The sequence below is a fragment of the Bactrocera neohumeralis genome, chromosome 5, assembly GCF_024586455.1.
Source record: "Bactrocera neohumeralis isolate Rockhampton chromosome 5, APGP_CSIRO_Bneo_wtdbg2-racon-allhic-juicebox.fasta_v2, whole genome shotgun sequence".
Classification (NCBI taxonomy): Eukaryota; Metazoa; Arthropoda; class Insecta; order Diptera; family Tephritidae; genus Bactrocera; species Bactrocera neohumeralis.
Window position 1 is genome coordinate 5,049,314 of NC_065922.1, and position 15,286 is coordinate 5,064,599.

The 15,286-nt window shown below is 38.4% G+C and overlaps 1 protein-coding gene across 1 annotated transcript in view; it reads left to right on the top strand.

The window, feature by feature from the left end:
- The first annotated feature begins 935 nt into the window (after positions 1-935).
- Positions 936-15,286, top strand: part of LOC126760375 (putative uncharacterized protein DDB_G0282129) — a 49,507-nt gene continuing 35,156 nt past the window's right edge. The window contains exon 1 of the mRNA XM_050475965.1: positions 936-1,990. The gene's annotated coding sequence lies outside the window, so the exon portion shown is untranslated. The remainder of the gene's footprint in view (positions 1,991-15,286) is intronic.

Below are 15,286 nucleotides of genomic sequence, written 5' to 3' on the forward strand. Positions count from 1 at the left end.
CAAGTGGGATACGTTGATATGCTCTCATGCAGCGAGACCCACCAGGCGACTACCATTACGACCAGAAAAGGAGGCGAAAGCCCCATAACAACCTCTTCCAGGATGGCATCTCCAAGGTTGGGCTGCTGAGAAACTCTCTCGGAGCAGAGATATTGATAGCAATCCAAAACAACTCTTGCTACAACGAGAGGAGCGAATACCGCGTCCGCCCCTAGGGTCGAAGTGTTCAGGTCAGCCAGCTCATCACCCAAAACTTTAATCGAGTATGATACTCGGAGATAATCATGAGATTTTTCGTTACTCACAGAATAAATTGTCAGACCATAACTGAACTTCAACGATCGACAGCCAGAAACTAATATTATCTTACATATGTACATAGTTTCTGTTCATATGAAAATTATCGCAAGCCTAGAAGTTCTCTGATGAAACACGATTGGTTTATCACTTTTCATTTTATTTGTCATAAAATATTGAATACATGAGCATAATAAACTAAGAAAAGTTTCTAAACTTAATAGAAAAAAGGAATATGAACCGGACGTCAATACAGTTAACAAGGGCCGGGAGCTCAACACACCGTACTGAAGAAGCCAAAGATAATTTCTTATGCCGGCTCAAGAACAAGAAGAGAAAGGTTTATTGAGAAATAGTCAGCAGTAGTAGTGGAAAATGCAGAACGAAGAGAAGAAGTAGTGGTCAAGCGAGGCACACTATTTTTTCCTCAACGGAGAGCATGGTAATAACATTTACAAGATTTCGGCGATACCAACCACGCCAAAGACTCGATGGTATGTTGTTTGGCGACAAACAGCGAAGCCCGTCGTGCCGCCAATTGTAAACCGAACTCAGCTTCAACAGCGCGCTCGGCGCCCATACTGAAATTGGCGCTGGCCAAGCGCGAGTTGAGCTCTTTCGACTTTCTGACTCAGCATTCAGTTGACGGTTACATTTCAACGCATTCGCAGGTGGAAATTCAGTTGACGGAAAATACTACAGCACTTGTAGTGGAACATGAGAAACACAAAAACAACAATCATAATAGTAGCCAAGTAGCAAGCCGACTTTGATGGGTCTATTCTGCGGCAGCAAGCGTTCAAGTACCAAACATTAAACTCCAAACAAAGCCGCCGTGGTGGATTTTAACGTTACCGATGCGTATCGGAAGCGCATGTGTACACAAGTTTCAACAAATATTTGGACTATATTGCGGAAATAATTAAAATAACAAAAGTGGTAGAAGAAATAACCAACAACAAAAAAATAGTAACATTTTTTCATTGCGAAATTGGGTTACGTGCAAAAACGAGCATAAACAACAGAGTTTAATTTGTGGTAAATACATGCAAACATACGTACATACATATGTACATATATCGCGTAATTAATTAGAAGCGAAACATCATCGAATTTCAAAGAATGTTTGTGTGCTTAAAAATCTGTTGGTGCAGTTTGTGCAACCGAGTGTGTGATGGCGAGTTCAAGAGTAACGAATTGCAGCAAACGTAGCAAAACTAATTGCAACGTCGAAAAACCAAAAGCGATTTGCAAATGCTAACTTGCTGCTCTGCCACAGCCAATAAAAGCTGCAACAAAGGGGTCAGCGGCGCGGCGCGCCTCATCGAAGAGTGCAATAAAAGACTGACGACTGCACATCGAAAACTTGAAAGTGGACTGCAGCCAATGCTTGGAATTCGGGCAACGATAACCAAAGTGTTGCAAGTCAAATTAGTGTTAAAAAAAATACTGCAAAAACCGTTAATTTAGTAATTTAAGTGGTGTTCAGTTTCACTGTCAAAAATTTTATGTCTTTAGAACAAAAGCAAAAACCTCGTTTGCCTGAATTAACAGCGAAATACCCAATTAGACTCACATTTAACGGTAATAAAAATAACAAAAACAACAATAAGCTGTGCAATATTATTCCAGTTGGCGTCAATGTGAATTTGTGCAAATTCCAAACAAACATGTGACAGCTTTGACAAATGTGGTAAGTTTGACTCTCGACTCAAATTACACTGCACTTGCATCAGTGTGGGGTTTTGCTGAAAACAATGTATTACAATTTATTATATAATGATGCCGCGCGCCAATTTCAATTTATGAACTTAAGTGTTAGTTGGGTGCGAATATACCATGGATGAGTACAAACCGAAGCGGGAAAGGAGAGTGCCATTTTTGCAAATATTTCAAGAAGTGACATATTTACGATTATTTCAACTCTATAGCAAATATTTCAAAACTGTAAGGCCCGTTTTTCAATATCTGGTTAGCAACCATCTTTCATTTAACTTCTAATTAGCTTAACCAAGACTCCTCATTTTGGTAAAGAACTTCTCTTACTAGAACTTATCTGACAGATGGATGCCAACCAGACATCTAGAAAACGGCCCTAGACTTTGGAAACTACTTGTTTTCTAAACTCATAAGTATCCGCAATGCATTTCTTTCTTTTAAAGATAGTCAGTAAGCTCTTCAACTTAATTTTTCAAGTCCGATAATAGTCAAAAGAAGTGATAATAGTAAATAGGTAATAATTTTTTCCCTGAGAAAATTAATATTCCATATGAAATTTAGAATAAGATTTTAGTGGGCGACCTAATAAAAACGCGGATTCAAAAGCGGCACCCTAAAAATTAATTCGAGTGTTGTAGACCTGGCTAGACCAACTGCTATTGGGTGGGCCAAAAGAAACCAAGGGGTGTAAAAGTTTTTTTCGTTTATTAATTTTTTTTATTTTTTCTTTCAGATTATATAATATACAAGAGAGAAATTTCTTTACACTAAGTATGAAAAATGATGTCTCTTTTTAGAGCATTTTCCATAACATCTTTCAAAACTTGTGGCTGTAGCGTTCGAATTTCTGCACCAATGTTTGCCTTGAGTTCAAGGATTGTCTCTGGCTTGTTCACATACACTCGCTCCTTCAAATAACCCCAAAGAAAATAGTAGGGTGCTGTCAAATCTGGCGATCGCGCTGGCCAAATAATTTCCGAATTTCTGGAAATTATTCGCCCTCCAAAAATTTGACTTAAAAGTGCCATTGTGTCTCGGGCAGTATGGGCAGTAGCTCCGTCCTGCTGAAACCACATACCAGGTCTGTTTTCAAGAGCAGGACGTAAAAAATTTTCTATCATAAACCGATACCGCTCTCCATTTAATTTCAATAAAAAAAATTAATAAACGAAAAAGTTATTAAACTTTTACACCCCTTGGTTTCTTTTGGCCCACCCTGTAGTAACGCTAAAAGTATCCTAATCCACAAGCGGGAATAAAATAATATCAGATCAACACGGTTTCGAAAATGTATGTAAGAACTGTTAATTCAAAAACATATCGATAGGACCGCCGCCTTTTGGACCGCCACGTAATTTAAGGGCTAAATCTAGTGGGATAGCCTAAACAAGGAGATTTTTGGCTTATAAAGAAAGCTAAATACAAGTATTTTACAGTTAGGTCAGGTTAGATGGCTGATCAAAGATCGCATATAGAAAAGAAGAACTTCTGTGTTCGAAATTATAAATCAGCAAAACGCTTAGTAGCCAATACAAATTTGCACAGGGTTTAATTTCCGTTCCCACCAGCTCGATGGGATGTCTGAAGGTATGCGCTCCCAAGCGTTTAAGTCTTGATCTCACAAACGCAGCACAGTTAAGAAGAAAGTGTTGAGTTGTTTCCACCTCATCTTCCATACAGCTTCTGCAGATGGCGTCAGGTAGGATTCTCCACTAGTGTAGTGATCAAGGCCTTCTCCGTGTATAAAACTCAAATAAAATTCTCGTCAAACTAGAAGTTATTATCCATTTAACGATCCTTTTTATCCGGTAAAGGAAAGGTCTTTGTGTGGATTACTATAGAACATGCAAAAAGAAATTGATAGTTACCGTTGAAAGATAAACTGATTATGCTGCTTGAATTGAGCGTTTACATTTTAGAGGACTGTAACTCAAAAAGTGTTTGGGATATTGATTTTAAATTTAAGAATGTAAAAAGCTCCGTCAGGATCAGGAAGGACCTCTCCGAGCCGTTCGATACCAAACGAGGTTTCAGACAAGGCGACTCCCTATCTGGAGAAAATAGTTCGAGCTGCTACAGCCGTTAGTTCTGCTTTCTCCAGGCTGGACAAGGAAGCACAGAAAATGGGTCTGGCAGTGAACGAGGGCAAAACGAAATATCTCCTGTCATCAAACGAACAGTCGTCGCACTCGCGACTTGGCTCTCACGTCACTGTTAACAGTCATAACTTTGAAGTTGTAGATAATTTCGTCTATTTAGGAACCAGCATTAACACCACCAATAATGTCAGCGTGGAAATCCAACGCAGGATTGCTCTTGCCAACAGGTGCTACTTCGGACTGAGTAGGCAATTGAAAAGTAAAGTCCTCTCTCGACGAACAAAAGCTAAACTCTATAAGTCGCTCATAATTCCCGTCCTGCTATATGGTGCAGAGGCTTGGGCGATGACAGCAACCGATGAGTCGACGTTACGAGTTTTCGAGAGAAAAATTCTGCGAAAGATTTATGGTCCTTTGCGCATTGGCCACGGCGAATATCGTATTCGATGGAACGATGAGCTGTACGAGATATACGACGACATTGACATAGTTCAGCGAATTGGCTAGGTCATGTAGGATGGACGAAAACACTCCAGCTCTGAAAGTATTCGACGCAGTACCCGCTGGGGGAAGCAGAGGAAGAAGAAGACCTCCACTCCGTTGGAAGGACCAAGTGGAGAAGGACCTGGCTTTGCTTGGAATATCCAATTGGCGCCACGTAGCGAAAAAAAGAAACGACTGGCGCGCTGTTGTTAACTCGGCTATAATCGCGTATGCAGTGTCTACGCCAATTAAGAAGAAGAAGAAATGTTAAACGTATAATCTCGATGAAATATGAAAAAATAATTTTTTTTTATTTTCTTTCCCAAGGTGTACCCTTAATGTCAAATAGAATTTCTCAAAAATCGATAAAATCATACCTACATAACAGCGCCACCTATCGAATCTGCTCAAGTAGGATCCAAAAATTATCACTCATAAGCTTGAATGTAGAATGGTGGACCAGATATTGGAGTGAACAAACAATAGACTCAATTCTTAATATAAAATTTTTCCCTTGACTAGAGCAAAGCAACTCAAAACATATATTTTCTAGAAAAATTCTTAAGTTTAATTACATTTAGTGACTTTAAAAACAATTTCAGATCTTTCGCAACTTATTAGGAAAAATAAATAGAAGATCGTAAGTTTATGCGCTCCAATTTGTACACTTTTTCGCAAATAGTCTCACTTTTAAAGGCGATATGTCAACATCTACATATATGTATATGTATATATATGTACATACTTGTATTTACTTTTTATATATAAATATGCATGTGTACTCAAAAGTGCAAAAAGCAGTCATCATCTCATAAATTCATATGCAGCAGCATAAATAGCACATATGTATATACACACATACTTACAAACTTATTTATGTGTGCGTGTGAAATAATACAAAATCGAGGTCGTCCGCGTTTGGAGGCATTTGCGGCCAGACCGAGGTCGTGTGCCAACAAATTGGTGTTTTTGTTGATGTTGTTTCTCACATACTGACATCCAGCCCCAAAATGCTCATTACAAGCAGCTTTATTTGATTTAGTTGTGCCGCATAATGCTCGCCTATGTACATTGCCACACTAATGCCCACAAAAGGTGATAACGTTTAGAGTAAAATAACTGGCGGGCACCACAACATAAGACTTAACTAACTTTGTCTGTGATTAATTACCCAAGCAACAACAAATTATTTTATTGGAAAATAATAATCTCACAGTCATGGTTTAATTGCGATTGCATTTCCGTCTTTCCAATTTTTCTTATAAAGTTACAGCGCATAAGCTATATTTATTAAAATGTATCAATATTTGTGTCGACGAAGCATAATCGTTGTGAGTGCATTGAGGTCAGCAAGCAAAGTTTGTGACTCTATTTGATATCAGGTAGTTATACCAGAACTTTAGCGTGTATATACCAGGTACTAACATGAAGTAGTTTCACCTCAAAATCGCCTAGTGATTTGGAAGTGATTTATTGGGTCTTTCACTAAGTAATTTCATTTTTTATTCTCCATTTTTAATCAGTACCTTTCGCCATCTTTCAGGCACTCATAAAATATTTAATACTTGCAGGCAAAAAACTGGTCCAAGTGATTTTTGACGTCCTGACTTGAGGTGGACGTTCACTCATCCAACAAATTTTGCAGAGACGGAAATAAGTAATAATCCAAAGGTGCCAAGCCTGGAGAATATTTTGGAATTCAAGCTGCAAAAGTCTTCATCAAGTTTTTATGAGGTCTCGCATTATCCTTGTGAGACAATGCACCTTTCCTATTGATCAATTCTGGTCTCTTCGGTTTGAGTGCAATACTCAATTTATCCAACTGATCACAATACACCTCAGAAATAATCGTAGAATTGTCGCGCAAGAGCTCAATATTAACGATGCCTTTGAAATCTCACCCAAACAGACAACATAATATTTTTTGTTGACTATCGGCCTTGGAAGTGATTTGAGTTGGTTCGTTCTTTTTAGATCATGATCTCTTGAACTTGCATGCAAATTTCGTTTTTTAAGAACATGAGAAACTCATATGTCAAGCTTTGAAAATAATCCTAACCGTTCCATGTGCTTTTGAACGGCCGCATTAGACAAATTTAAGCTCTCCATTTGTTATTCGGCGATTTGCATCGATCAAGGACTTTTTTTATACACATTGGCTTCAAGAGCCCTTACAGGACTTGGTGCATTCTTAAGGTCGAAATTTTGGAAATAAATTTTGGCTTTGACGTTCGGTCAACACAACTTCTTCCTACACATTGCATAATTTTATGCTTGTTTGAGGGCATTTTTACTCTTTTGAAAGTAAAACCGTAACCGTGTTCAAATGCGGTTTTCGATCTTCAATCTTCACAAAACTATTCAAAAAAATTTAAGAAAATTGTTCACAAATAAGCAGTAATATATCAGCTGTTCGAAGTTATACTGTTAAAGCGGTTATGTGTGAAGTTGGCTTCGAAAGAATGCAATAAGATCAGCTGTTGTCTTCGAACGAAATTACTTGGCGGACGATCCAATATAACTGCACAATTCTCCAGATCAGAGATAAGCATGTCTGGACATTGAAAGATTGTTTGTATTATTGATTAGAAGCAGTTTCAAGATACTCCATATCATTTCTATTAGCGAAAAACCAATACTGTTCAATTTTTATATATGAATATTGGGCTCAAAATCTGAATTGATCGAGATTTTTTTTTTTCAGAATCGTAATTTTGGTTGCTAATTTCCTCCATTATTTTGTTAATATTTATATATAAATTATACTTTATTTATTATTCTAAAAAATTTCAAACCTACAAAGTATCAGCGAGTTTGTTCATTTTCCCACTAATCTGACTTTCTACCAGTGTTTCATTTAAACGAGGTCAAAACACAAATTATTGCTTTTTCCAATTGCAGTTACATAAACTCATATATATTTACGACCGTGTATGAAAAGTGAATTTAATAACTTTTAACTTTATTTTCACAACACACTCGCCACAAGTTGAGAAAATCGCTAATCGTTTTAGCGTGCAATAAAATACACAACAAATTAGATAATTGCTTACAGTGAGTGAATGTATGTATATATAGTATGTGTGTGCATAGCTCATACACAAATGTTAAACTATTGTAAAATAAGGGCAACAAACTGATCTTGTGCAACTCCCAAATGAAAATTGCAACAACTATAATATGTTATATTTTTATTGACACTAATGGTGATCATTGAGCAGAAATTGGGGAAGTCAAAGAAATAGCATAAAATGGAAAATTAAATACAAATTAACTCCATAGACTATTGTGTCAATAATATTGATTTTTTTCAAGGTAAAATATGTTCTACGATGAAACCTGACTGCTTTTCTTATTTTTATTAAAAAAATATAATTTGAAACATTTTATTTTAAGGGGTTACATGGGCTTATGGGTTTCAAAAAGTCGAATTATCACATCTAAAAAATTGTCCTAAATTTTCAAGTTGATCCGTGTAATAGTTTCGAATATACAGCCTTGAGTACTCGAGGCTAGCTAGACTAAATGCACCGTCTTTAAACGCGTTTTTCTCGAAACTCTGTTTTTGAAGTCGGTTGGCAAGATTTCACGAGAACTATTCAACCGATCTTCATAAAATTTTTCAGAAGTCTTTGAGGTAAAATTCTTAAAGACTTGGTCGAAGGATTTTTTTTCGATTACAACTATTTTTTCACTGAAATTTGATTTTTTGGTGAAAATGTCCGCTAAAAATCCAGTTTCCAGTTTTTTTTTTCTTCTTCCAAGTTCTAAGTTAAATTTAACTAAAACACGTATTTTTCCATTTAGAAGATCCCGTAAGGAGTTATGCTGCCAAAGCGGGAGCATCTTCTTTCAGAGGGGTCACCGGAAATGGCGTCGCAATGCCGAGCTTAAAGTATCTTTTTCCAAAATTTTCAGAATTTCCTTGTTACAAAAAAAACTTCTAATAAAATATTAACTTCTTATATGAGAAAAAATTTTTTGAAAAAATTCGCTTTTTTACCCGAGGAAACCCTTGTTACTCCTCAAGTACTGATAAAAAGAACACAAAGTAAAAGTGTAAAAGAAGCATAAAAATTGTAAACTTTTCTGCCCAAATAAAGAATACGTAAGCCACCAACCGCAATTCTTGATTAAAATACTGGAAAATTTTTAGAATTTAAAAGACTCTCCTGCAGTGGTTCTTAATAAGATTTTTAATTAATAGCTTCTGCGCTCAGCATTCGCCTTTAACTACACACGATTCTATGGAAAAGCATTACTTTTTCAAATTCCAGTTTTTCACTGCCATTAGAAGCAATTACATAAAAGAAAATATGCTAATAAAGAACAGTAAAAAATGCATAATTAAAATGGGAAATCATTAAATAAAAGTAAGCAGAAAATATTTATGGAAAACTGCATGAAGACCCGCAGCGCAAAGCTGTCATAAAGACAGCTAACCACCAGTTGCGAAGAGGAGGTTTTCACCACCAACAAGTCAACACACATCCATACAGCCGAACGAACATTTGCTGCAGCACAGTGTATGTGTATCTTGTTGGCGTTTTTGTTGTCTTTTGCTGCACTTTTCAAATGCGTTTTACCACTTTTTGCCCGTTCCATGAATGCGTCTATAAATGAGGCAAGCAAAACGAATCGCGCAAGTGCTTACATTTGCATGCCAGTGTGCCAGCAGATGTGTGATTTTCCGCCTTATGTGCTTAGTATGTCTGTATGTTTGCATTTATAGCTGTAGCTGGAGTTTTAAGCAAAGCGAGGCGACGCGTGGACGTCAAAGTAAGCTGCGTGAAAAGTCAAAATGAAATCTTGCGCAGCGGTCGTCAAAAGTGCAACTGTTAATGAGGACACCGTGCATTTGTATGTGGAATTGTGTGTGCGTTGTTGTTAACGCACAGTCGGTTGCAAAAGTCTACGCACATTCGGTGAGGCTCAGAGCCTCTAGCGTTGCAATATTGCCGCACACTGCCGCCTCATCTTAGTTACATTTTAATTACCCCGCTTATTTAATGACAGACCGAGTGACTCCAAACTGGCGGTTGCAATGGCTGCCGAGCGGCGCATAAAGATTACTAAACGGCGATAGCTCATAGGCGTCAGCTGCGAAATGCCTTAGTCATTGATGACCTGCTGCTTGACTGCTAGCGCAAAATCGAACACGCACACATACACACATGTACATACATATGTATATATGTATAATAAGCGATATTGTCTTCCTATTTTGCAACGTTTTATCTCTTTGCGTTTGAGGTAAATGTGCAACTAATGTGGCACATCGCCCGAAGAATTTGTCAGTAAAAAAGCAATCAAGCCAAGCTTGACCAAAACTGACTATGCGAAAATTTTCAAATTAGCTTAATTAAAATCGAATGACGGAAATGTTTATGAACATATTTCGGAGAAAAACAAATTTACAAAAATCTTAATTACTTTAAGCCGGTGTGGGTATAAATCCCATTCACCAATTTTCACAATGAATCATGAAATGCCAAAAAGATATGTATATTATTTTGGTTAATATTGATTTAGTAGTTTTTTGTTATTTTGAATCTATTAAATGGCGGTAACATGCTCACTTTACAAAACTGAATTAACCAAAGAATCCCCTCACCCCTGTGAAACTCTGTACCAAAGTTGAAATTTGTGGCTTCACTTGTGCCTCAGCTTTAGCATATGTTCATATTTTTCTATTAACGGTAGTTTACGGATTTTGATTTTCGCAATACCAGCCTCCTTAGGGGGCCAAGAAACACGTTATACACGTCGTTTGTGTGAACAGATAGACGCATAAATAGATAACCTGAATTTAACTCGGCTTGCCATGTTGATCACTCTGATATATTGGGTAGTCGAAAAAGTATTTTCGCATTTCTAATCAAACTTCAACTTATTTTTTTACATTTATAATGAACTTTAATGAACCAAATATATATCATTTTGGTCGACCACTTTTTGCTATTTTTCTGCTAGAGACATTATTCCATCAGCGTAAAACTTTTCCGGTTTCTCGTCGAAAAACTACGACAAGTAATTTTCACAGGCTTCACTTGAAGCCAACTTTACTCCATAGAGGGAGTTATGCATTGACCGAAACAAATGGTAGTCCGATGGTGCACGGTCAAGGCTATATGGTGGATGCATCAAAACTTCCCAGCCAAGCTCTCCCAGTTTTTGCCGAGTCAGAAAAAATGTGTGTGGTCTAGCGTTGTCCTGATGGAAATCGAAGCCCTCTCTGTTGATCATTTCTCGCCATTTTTTTCGATTGCTGGTTTCAATCTCATCAGTTGTTGACAGTAAAATGTAGAATCAATCACTCGTCCAGGTTGGAACAGCTTAGTGGATGATTTCTTTCCTATCCCACCAAATACTCAACGTAACCTTTTGAGGCGTCAATCCTGGCTTTGCGACCATTTTTTGAGCTTCACCACGCTTGGACCATGATCTTTTACGCACATTATTGTTATGTTTGATCCACTTCTCATCTCCTGTTACCATTCGCTTCAGAAATGGTTCGATTTCATTTCATTTCAGCAAAGAATCGCAGATGCTATTTCTGTCCATTAAATTTTTCGTAGACAATTCATGTGGTACACAAACATCGAATTTCTTTTTGTAGCCAGCCTTAAGTGGTTCAAAACCGTTTGATGATGAATGTTAAGTTCTTCAGTGATGCCATGGCTGCTTTCCATAATTTCATCGACTTTTTTAACGATAGGTCGACCAGCGAGCGAGGTGCATCTTACACATCGAAATTTCCAGAACGGAAGCGAGCGAACCAACTGATACAGCATCGTCTCCGTAAACTTCATTTCATTGGTGGCTTGTGTCGCATTCTTCCCTTTTTTATACAAAAATTTCAAAATATAGCGAATTTCTTCATTATTTTAACTCATTTTTGAACAGCTTTAACTATTTTTCAACTTTCCCGAATTAAATTTTAATTTGGTTAAATGAAACTTTCCAGCACTATATGGTATGACTCGATGTGATTGGTAGCACTGGAGATATACGACTGAAACGATATCTATTGACAAAATACGAAAAGACTTTTTCGACTACCAAATATTAGGGAATCTTAAAAATTATATCTAAACCGTTAGTCTTCCTCGACCATTATTCTTGTTTTGCGGGTTAAAATTTATTCTACAAATATTTTGCATTATAGAGAAAATGTACTTACATGAAACCAATACTTAAGGAATATTGAATCAATATAAATTATACATAATTTCATAATAAGTTCTTCAGCATAGTCTGATCCATTAAATATTAAAGTTTGCCAAAACAAAAATTATCTTACCCCACATATTCACACGTCTCCTGCACTTTTACTAACAGCTACATATTCACTCGCATTTTCCATTTCAATTATCGAGCAATCAATAATCACCCGATTGATAAGTGAGCAGCTATATTGATCGCTGAATGAGTAAATTTGTTATAGCCGCAATCGCTTATAAATCGCCACCGAACAGTCGAATCAATCATATGGAATAGATAAATCTTGATGGGTTAATAATTCGTTGCATTTGGCTTCCCCCTTTCGCTGTAACGCACGCCAGACCGGCAATCGAACAGCCAACAGACAAGCATCCAAGCAGCCGACTAGTCCACCGGCCAAGCGCTGACCAACTCCGTCTGACGCGCGCACACACGTACTCTTATGCTGTTGTGACTAGCTTGTTGAAGAAAAATAAAAATAAAATAGAGGCTGCAAAGAAAACCCCACAGATATAAATACTGAAATGCATAAATAGCAAAGTGGGCAAAACGAAAATCGTGCGAACAATTGCTGCGCCAACTCGGAAAACCAGTAAGCCCAGTAACCGCATAGCTGGCCGGCGATTGTCGAATATCTGCGCAACGAGACGAAAACACACATTAAACACATTGGCCTAGCAACCCGTGAGGCCCGCCGCATCAACAGCTATTAAAGGCAGAAATATGTACAACACACGAGTGTGCAGTTGTAGACCCGAACGCAGGCGCAGCTGTGGTCTTAGCAAGTAGAAGTGCAACTACTACGAGTATATTAAATTGCCAGCCGCGTTTTAAAATCTATAAATGCCGCCTAAGAATCGCAGCCAAAGTGCAGCGCATAGTATGTGCGCAGATAATGCCGAGTTTAGGCGGTTCCAGCCGACCCAGTAAGAAATATTTGTATTGGATAGTCGAAACAGCCTTTTCGTATTTCTAATCAAACTTCAACTTATTTTTTTATATTTATACTAATAAATAAATAAACAAATATGTACCATTTTGGTCGACCACTTGAAGGTACAACTTAGGGTTCTACCAGCTCCTCGCCCCTGCTAAGGACATTCGCGCTTACATAGTGACAGAGACCTTAACATCAAGTTTAGCGGAAAGTATTGTCATTGTACTGGTTGGAGCAAACATCCTATGTCGAGTTTCTCATTGAGAGAACTGTTCCGACCTTTCCATCCCTTCGAACGTAGTTTTCCTAACGTAGCTGTTGAAAATTTCAGGGAACAAAAGTAGAAAAACGATCAACAAAGCCTTAATTTTTGACTACAAAGTGATTGTTATTCGGAAACAGTCAAAATTAATCAAATCAGTAAACAATAAAATCATCGTCTAGAAGTGTGGCGTGGTGTAAGTTTCTTCCGACGACATAGTCTCTATGATCAGAACATGCTTCGCTCACAGCAAGCCCAATCAGCCCCAGAATCAAATCAATAATTTTTAATATATCGAATAGACAGCTGCGAAAATAATAACTACAGGACCAACTAGTTGTAAAGCGCAGCTGTGAACTAAGCTTGCAATTTTGATGTAGATATTCTAATATGTGGCATATATTTTGGATTATTAACTATTTTTCCTGGCAGCTGCCACTGTTGTTTTGAATATAAGCTTCTGCATAGAAAAATTGAACACGTGTCTATTGTGATTTACTTGCTGAGAGTTAGTTATAGTTGTTATTTGCACACTAATAACGCAAACTTTTTTCAGCAACTGCAATCAGCGATTTAGTTTCTCATATCAAAATGATTTCTGAAAAGTTGAGCAAGCATTTGCTGATATGATTATGAACCCTAAGAGATCCCAGTAAGCAAATTTTTTGGTTCTACCCTTTTTATATCCTCACATTCTCACAACACTTCGGTGAAACATCGACCATTAAGCGGCTACGTATACCGCAAGCACATTTCCATCTCGGGGCTCGGGTTGCTTGCTGGCCGAATGCTTTTCGCTTTGCCGCGAAATGCTAAATCTACGGAAAGTTTTCAATTTATGCGCATTACTCTCTTCCAATAGTCGTATGTAGCACACACATAAATACAAATATTTATGTCTGTATATTTAGATTTCTGCAGCTACTGCATAGTTTCGCTGGGCAAATGACCTTCTCTTGCGCGCAGCTGCAGATGGTCTAGCATTTATTTTTAATGTATTCTCGCCACAGCCCCTGCTGCTTCTTATTCTAAGACTGGATGCACTGCTGCCGTTCGTACGCCATGAAATGAAAAATTATGCGCGAAATCAAGTTTTGGCGTGGCTGTGTCCAGGAATGCGCTCGTTCGCCGGTTTATTTCGTGCGACCGCAGCAACCAGGCAGCTAAGCGGTGGGGTGTTGGGAGCCGCGTTGGGCATGCGCGTATTCCTAGTTCCCAGTTTGGTTAGCTGGCGGCTTGCCTGTGGCTTGGTGCGACATTTGCTGCAGCTGTGCAGCTGGGGAGCAACTAGTGCTGCTGCATGCAAATTTTTTCGCAAACCGGCTGCTAGCCGCCAACATCCAGTATTCTATTTGGTTTTTGGGGCGAGTGCAGAGCAAATTTTATTTGTTATATGAGCATCGAATTTCGCTCTCTGAATTCTCTTCACTCCAATATTTTAGATTGTACCTTCTTACTAAACAACTGCGATTAATGCTTCACGTTGGTTATTGCAACTTTTGCTGTCTTCGCCACCCATTTGCTAAATCCGTAAAATTGAGCGTGTTGCATAGCTGCGCCCAGCTGACTTTACTTGCCACAAACCGCAGCTGATTCCCTTCAACAACCAACAGTCGTCGGCGAACTGCGTTGGACACCTATAAAAATTATCGTAGGCACAGCATCAACAAGCGCCGCCACTGCAGCTGCTGATTGTGTGGCAATTTCACGCCTTGTGTCCCACATGCCGCCGTCTGAACACACGTACTTATTGAGTTTGTTGCAAATTGACGTCAATTACTTTATTGCCGCAGCAGTCGGCAATCAGTTCGCTTCATTTGCGCCCTCTCACAATCGCCAGCGCTGGCTGAGGTGCAATGAAACGCTTGTTTGTCACTTAAAGTTTGCTGCCTAACTGTTTCGTGTGCCACCCTCTCCGACGGCCAGCTGCGGTGTGGCTGTTGCACTATGCGCTTGTGCAACATCGATTGTACGTGGTATTTATGTGTGTGTGTGTGTGTGCTTGCGTCTGTGGCCGTCTGGTGGTCTAGTGAATGTGCATTCCCCGCTCATTATGTAAGTGAAAAATTTTAAGCTGCCGCAATATTGAGGCATTCGCTTCTTGCCGTGGGCTCCATCTCTTTTTTGTCATAACCTCTTTTCAGTTGGCAAGTAATCACCACTCGCACTGTTGTTGTTTTCCCTGCCATCCATGGAGCTTTCAAGTTTTTCGTGGTTTTACAAGTAGTTGGAAAGGCACACTAAAGTGGCGCTTGTCCAAAAGAG